The sequence below is a fragment of the Pseudonaja textilis genome, chromosome 2 (assembly GCF_049901715.1).
Source record: "Pseudonaja textilis isolate UNSWEBS1 chromosome 2, rPseTex1.2, whole genome shotgun sequence".
Lineage (NCBI taxonomy): Eukaryota > Metazoa > Chordata > Lepidosauria > Squamata > Elapidae > Pseudonaja > Pseudonaja textilis.
Window position 1 is genome coordinate 85,300,324 of NC_141991.1, and position 7,555 is coordinate 85,307,878.

At 38.7% G+C, this 7,555-nt stretch overlaps 1 long non-coding RNA gene across 1 annotated transcript; it reads left to right on the plus strand.

The window, feature by feature from the left end:
* The first annotated feature begins 965 nt into the window (after positions 1 to 965).
* LOC148126946 (uncharacterized) lies at positions 966 to 6,751 on the plus strand. The gene is made up of 2 exons (XR_015741431.1): positions 966 to 1,073; positions 5,328 to 6,751. It is a non-coding gene; the product is annotated as an uncharacterized LOC148126946 (long non-coding RNA).
* The last annotated feature ends 804 nt before the right edge of the window (positions 6,752 to 7,555 follow it).

Below are 7,555 nucleotides of genomic sequence, written 5' to 3' on the forward strand. Positions count from 1 at the left end.
ATCAGAATGGTCAAACAAATGGCAACTTCAAATCTCAACAAATAAATGCTCTGTCTTACATATTGGTCAAAAAACCCAGAAAATAAAATACAAGCTGAATAGTCAAGATCTTGTTGATGATCCAAGCTCTGTAAAGGACCTTGGAATACTCATCTCTAATGATCTAAGTGTTAGAGCCCACTGTAACTACATAGCCAAAAAGGCATTAAGAGTTGTTAACCTAATCCTATGTAGCTTTTTCTCTGGTAATATCACACTACTAACTAGAGCATACCAAACATTTGCTAGACCAATATGCGAATACAGCTCATCAGTCTGGAACTCACATTACGTATCTGATATTAACACAGTTGAGAAAGTCCAGAAATATTTCACAAGAAGAGTTCTCCACTCCTCTACTCGTTGTAGAATACCTTATGCCCCCAGACTTGAAATTCTAAACCTAGAAAACCTTGAATTACGCTGTCTTCGGTCTGATCTAAGTATAGTATATAAAATCATACATTGCAATGACTTACCTGTCAGTGAATACTTCAGCCTCAACCATAACAACACAAGAGCACACAATAGATACAAACTCAAGGTAAACCGCACCAAACTTGATTGCAGGAAATACGACTTCAGCAACAGAGTGGTCAATGTCTGGAATACTCTACCTGACTCTGTGGTTTCTTCCCCAAACCCCAAAAACTTTAACCTTAGACTGTCTACTATTGACCTCACTCCTTTCCTAAGAGGTCTGTAGGGGGCATGCATAAGCGCACCAACGTGCCTACCATCCCTGTCCTATTGTTTCTTTTATTTTTCTTATATGTACCCATTTCATGTATTCATAACTATGTATATACTTATACCTATTATTTTGTAAGCGATTGACAAATCAAATAAAAAAATAAAAATAAACTATGCCAATAACATCAAGGTTTCTGGAGTTCTCAAATTTCTGCCCACTTACTCCCCTCTAGATATTCTTACATATCAACAAGGAATGAAGTTAAAGGCTATCATTGAAGGAAAGGACATCCAGGGACATATCTGTAAGTCTTGGCAAAGAGATACATCTTCAGGAGAAGGTAGGGCTCTTTGGATTTTATGCAAGCTGGACAGGTCAGGGATTTCTCCTGCTTTTATACCTTCCAAAAGACACCCCAGAGATAACTGCTACTAATAGTCTGATCCTCCTCTTGGTGTAGAAATCCATTTTTGAAATCCAGTCTAGCAACTCCATAGAGTATGCCAGAATTCTAAATTGGATGTTAACCCCACCACCACTTGGCCCATTGACTTTTCCTTGGCTTGTTCTGTATCCTGGACTAGAAATGTTATTTCAGAGGTATATGGTTGAACACAATGACAAATTGTGCTGTATTAGATAGTAGCTTGGAGTTAAATGCCAGAAAAGGAAAGGGTGGATTCTAGCCATGCAATCTCACCTTTCATGAGTTTTAGGATTCTCCTTCTCTTAAAAGAAATGCCATGGATTTTTACCTTCTTTTAAAAATTTACATCCTGATATCAAATATTTCCATGTTCAATTCTTGGTAAACCTAACTATTGATAATTGATAGATTGATAAGGAAGGAACAATTTCCTTTATTACTTGCAACAGGAAGCATATTAGTGTTCTTTCCCTGTAACTCAATCAGGCTGAGAATGCCATGCATGTTTTTAAATTAAATGGAAATTAATACTGTCCAGAAGTTTAAAGTCAAAGATCAGCAGGACTTAAAAACAGTGGATATCTAGTTTCGTGCCAGAGGCTTCCTTTTCAGTGGAAATGACAGGAATCTAATGGCTAAAGGACTTCCTTTAACTCTTAATGAATTAGAGGAAAATTTACCTATAACCCACAAAGATTTGCATTTGAACAGCTGGACTCAAGTAAAACATAGAATCAGGGTTGATACTCTCATATTTTGTACATGGCCTCAGGATACTTTATGAGCAATAAGCTCTGTACTCTAAACTCATCCTTAATCATGAATGGGGCCACTGATTTCCATGGGACTCATTATGGGAGTCGGAAAGACTAACTTCAGAATTTTCTTTTTAAAATTACCTCTAAAAATCGTTCCATCAGATTTCTCCGCAAACCATAATAATAGCAAAACCAAATTGAGTAATTCTAGTAAGAATTCTCTGTAAGCAGATTCTTGTATGCAAGTCATTTTACTGAGAGTGACCAAATTTGCTGGAAATTCTTGGGATAGTACTCCCACACATTCAGGGGAGTGGGAATAATTAAAGGGAAACTGACCTACCTATTATGATGATGTGTTCTTCTAATGAATGAAGCCAAAGGTAGGATGCTACCGGCATAACAACCAGTTCAGTGATTGTGTGCTTTGCTGTGCGTGCCTGTCCTAAGACTAAAGTAAAACCCCTGCACCTCTCAGCTGATTAGCAGGGCAATCCACTCTGCTGTGCTGAACAGCTGAGAGGATAAAAAGGACCTAGGAGCACAGACAGGTGGGAGGGCCCAACTGAAGATCCTCAGAGCAAGTCAGACCGAACTGATTCTATGACAGCTGTTCTTCGAGGCTTACTGGTATGCCTGAACTGATCCAAACCACTAGCATCCCACTCCTGAATGAAGCTCAGTAGCAACCTCCCTGTATTGAAGAGGAGGCATATTTTAGTTATTGACAAAATCCTTTGCATGCAAAAGTGGCTTGACGTTTAATTTTGCCAGATGGACAGACCTTTTAGTTCAGGTCACTTCCCCACAATGTCTTCCAAACACATCCAACTATTGTGTACCATCTCAGAGACTGACTTTCTATCACCTCAAGAATGGCTGAATGATGCTAGAAGATGCCACTAGTCACTAGTGGGGAAATTTTTTTAATAAAATTTTTACATCACCCAGCTCCCAGTGACTCTGGATGATTTTTATATAAAACAGCATTCTGAACAACAGAGTGATATAAATAATGATAATGATAAAAAAAACAAGGAACAGACAATGGCAAAAGCCAGCAACATCAATATGCAAGCCCATAATGCCTAGAATTATCCCTCTTACTGTTCTGTCTTTTATAATTACTGGCTGAATGTATAAAGGCAGACAGGCAAACTCTACAAAGTCTTCCATACAAAGTTTCTTTTTTGGATTATATTAGGCATCCTCAAGGTAACTCACAGTTATGTCAAGATCCTTCTAATGTCCAATTCTTTGCACAGCTGACTTCACAGTGTAAAAGAATAGTGATCTTTCATCCATAATGAAGGAGCAAGGGAGTGAGACACCAGCACGCTGCTGGGGTCCAGGCAAGAGTGAAACAACCTCCCCCAACCCAACCAAGGGTCAATTCAGTGACCAATCAGGATTACAGATGTGACCACATGACATGAACTACATTTCCCAGGATGCATTCCCTTAAGGGGACAGCTCCCAATTCTAACTTAACTAACTCAATTCCCATTACCTATATACTGACAGCACACACATAGTCAAAGGCCTATGTGATGAGCCAGGTCTTCAAGTCTCTCAGCAAGATGAGTGCCATCTGGATTTCAGAAGAAATCTTATTCCAGAGAACAGATACTTCACTAGAGAAGGCATAGTGAATGGATCAAAAGAAATTACATAATTGTTGGTGTTGGTGATGAAGATGGCACCAATAGATTCTCTCTGTATCCTCATAACAACCTATCCAGAGGATGAGCCTGAGAAAAGGGATATTTCAGGATAAGTTCCTGAAGCTTCCTGGCCAAAATCCAGGCTTTGAAATCCCAATTCAATACGCAGAATACTATGTTATATTACCTCATAATTTAGAGCACTGTTTCTCAAACTTGGCAGCTTAAAATGTGGGGCCTTCAACACTCAGGATTCCCCAGCCAGCCATGATTTACAGCTCCAAGACATTACAATAGGACTTTGACAGCATCACTTGACTGGCCAGGGATTCAAATGTTCAACTGGGTATCATTGGCATATTGATGACACTAGACTCCTGTTGTTGAATGACGTTGCCAAGCAACTTCAGATAGATGCAGAACTAGAGTGATAAGATTGGTCAGCCTTGAAGAACCTACAGGGGTCTCAAGCTCAATTTCTCCTCCTGCCAACATCAACTGTAATTGTCCACAAAGACAGGAAAAGAAACACTGTAACACTGTGCCCACCCCCAGCCCTGACTCCTGTAGCCAGTCCAAGATACTATGGTCAGTGATATCAAAAGTTGCTGAAAGGTCATGAAAAGTTTGGATAATTGCAGCACCCCTGACAAAAGTTATCTTTAAGTGTGAAAAATGCTATAGTCAGGCCTAATTTCTTTTAGATAATATACTTATTTCTGAAAATGCAACATTTTCTACAATCTTCACCAAAATGGGAGTTTGAAAACTGATCAGAAATTAGATAATAGAATTGGGTCTAGTGGTGGTTCTTAAGAAGGCATTATATCACTACCTTCAAGGCGGATGGAACTACTCTCTTTCGTATGGATGAGTTCATCATTGCTTGGACCAAACTACAAATCATCTCCCAGAAGGCCTTGAATAACCAGGGGGACATTACATGTAGACATTGACTTTAAAATAAATCTACTTGGGGTTATTTATGGCCCAGATTTGAAATTCCGATGTTTCCCCCCCCCACATCCTTTGTGGTCACATGACCAAACAGTAGGTGTTTGGCAATGGGGCTGCATTTATGGCAGTTTGCAGCACCCTGAGGTCATGTCACTGTATTTTCCAATGGTTTGGCCAAAAGCCAGTGTTTACTTCTAGGTTTCAGTAAAAGTGCATCCACTAGTTTGGTTAACAACTGTGATGTTTAATGATTGCTGTGTTCAGGCTCAGCGGTGGTATTCAGCAGGTTCTGACCAGTTCTGGAGAACCGGTAGCGGAAATTTTGAGTAGTTCAGAGAACTGGCAAATACCACCTCTGACTGGAGATTTTACAGTATCCTTCCCCTGCTACGCCCACCAAGTCACACCCAAAGAACTGGTAATAATTTTTTTTAACCCCACCACTGTTCAGGCTCCATTACAATCATAAATCGAGGACTACCTGTATTCTAACATATAGGTTGCCAGATTTACAGTCCTGAGGATCCTGTCCCCTCCTTCAAAATTTACAGGCTCAAAGTCCTCTCAAATAATATGGCAAGACTCTCTCCCTCAGCCAGCCAGACTCCAGCTCAGAGCAGATTGGAGTGATTTTATTTGACAGATACCTAGAATAATCCTCACAGTAACCCTGTAGACTGAGCAGAAAAAGAATTATATTTTGCCATTCTTATTGCCGTGTATCATTTCCAGTATGGGCTCACTCCGATGGCCCTCTAAACATTTGTTTTCTGTGCTTTGTCTTCCAGCGCATCTTGGTAAATCAGGGAATCCTCTGAGATCATCGTTCAGAGAAAGTCCATACAAGAACAGTCAAATTCAAGGCACATTTGCTGAAAATGAGCTGCCCGTCAGGAAAAAGGCCAAGGTTTCTCTGAAACTCAATGGGGTAGATTAGTGTCTGGGACAGACAGATAGGTCCAGCTTCTATGCCTGAGAGGGAGTAGCACTGGAAACCTCAAAGTTGATTAGGAATGGGTACGCCATAACAAAGGGAAGTTCTTAGTATCTTCTGCTTTCAGATTATTTTGCAGCTGCCTTGAGATAAAAAGCAGATCCAATTTCTCTCCCTATCCAGGTCTTATTTTGGTTATGGATGATCCCTCCCACATTCCTCCCGTCAACTTCTTAAAATGCACATGCTGTTCCATTATGTTTCGAACATGTTTTAAATGTTTATTTTATTCATCTTTTTTCCAGTTCCACAGCCTACATCAGTGTGAAAATGGAGACGAGAAATAAATCACAAATAACACAAGACAGAGGGACTATTAATTAAGGCTTTTTTTCGGAGTTGCAGAACATGTTATGAACATTGGCTAATAAACTGTTTGCAATCTTATCCTATTAAAGGGAGTTTGGCTTCTGTCTTCCATGTTGCTCTTACCTCAAGCTTGGATTATTATCCTACACTGTATTTTACATGGGGATGACTTTGAAGGCAGTTTAGAAACTTCAATTAGTCCAAAATGCAGCGACCAGACTTTTGTCTGGTAGCTGCAAGTCAAAGCATATGTCTCAGATCATATATCAATTCCACTGGCTTCTATTTGCTTCTATGGCCAATTCAGAAGGCTGCATTTTGCTTTAGAGCCATATATAGTTTAGAACCACATTTTATTAGGGTTCACTTGCTCCCATCTAGAGCACAACAGAATTAAAATCTATGGCAGAAACCTTGGTCTCAAAATACATAGTAAACTATAGCCATTGTTACTTCTTTTTTTTTTTTTTACAAAAGGAACAATGTTGAGTTCAATACCTTTCACTGTGCAAAGGAACATGCTTATTAAAAGACTTTTAAAATATCTTTTTGTGTGTACCAGTTTAATAATAATAATAATTTTTATTATGGTCACATTCCAGCATTAACCAGTTTACATTACAATTTATATTCTTGTTGCAATTGTTTTTTGTTTGTTTGTTTCTTTGTCTTGGCTTTAAATATTAGTTATGTTTTGAATCCACAACAAGGAAACAGAACCAGAAATTGAATCTGTTATAAGTGAGTTAAAATAATTTTTGTTACAGAACACTTTTGGTACCATTTCCCTATTTATAAGGTAGGAAATGGGCACCTCTACAGATAGGTAGCAAATGGGTATCTCGACTATAGAGCTGCATTTCCAAATGTGTGCTTTCCCTTGAACACAATAAAGAACTTGCGCATTTAGATTTGTTTCAGATTTCTGCTTCTGTGCACTTTTAGGCACTTATTCTTTTTCTTGATGTAGATATTAAATACTACCTGCAAAGAAATCAGCTAGTAAGATTATACATAATGGAGTTTTCAGAATATATTTAGGAATTTTCAAATGATTGGCTATTAATTGAAAGAGCCTGCTTTCGATATAGTGTCATGAACAGATACTGCGAATGCTTGATTTAAACCTGTTTCATTTTGTCTGAAAACAGACTGTTGCTGAATTGTATTGAAAAAGGCTACATCCGTCAAAAATGGTGTAGTGTCTGTTTGGATGGGTGGGGGGTTTGGACTAGATGACCTACAAGGTCCCTTCCAACTCTGTTAATCCGTAAATATGTAATCACTGACTGGATCTAGCATTGCCCAACAGATTTACCTATTTCTGAAACAATGCCTTTATTTTGTGAAAATTGTGATTCTCAGCATGAGGTTTCGTTGGCTTCCCTGCCCATGGCTTCCATGGGTTCATCCGTTTTATCATGGTGATCATTATTCCCTGCATCCTGTGTTAAGAAAATGACTCAAGGAATTAAAATAATATGTTGATTAATATGAATAATGTGTTGATAAAGTTGCACGTTTCTGCAAGATTTCATCTTCCTGAACTACTAGTTAGCTGGGCATTCCCTTCAAATGAAGAAGTATGAAATATCTTTCCTCGACTTCATTTTAATTGGTCTTTGCCACAACATTCCCATTTCTATGAAATTCATTTTGATAAAGATAATGTGAATTGTACTGTTGAATGTTAACATTGCTATGGGCTGGGAA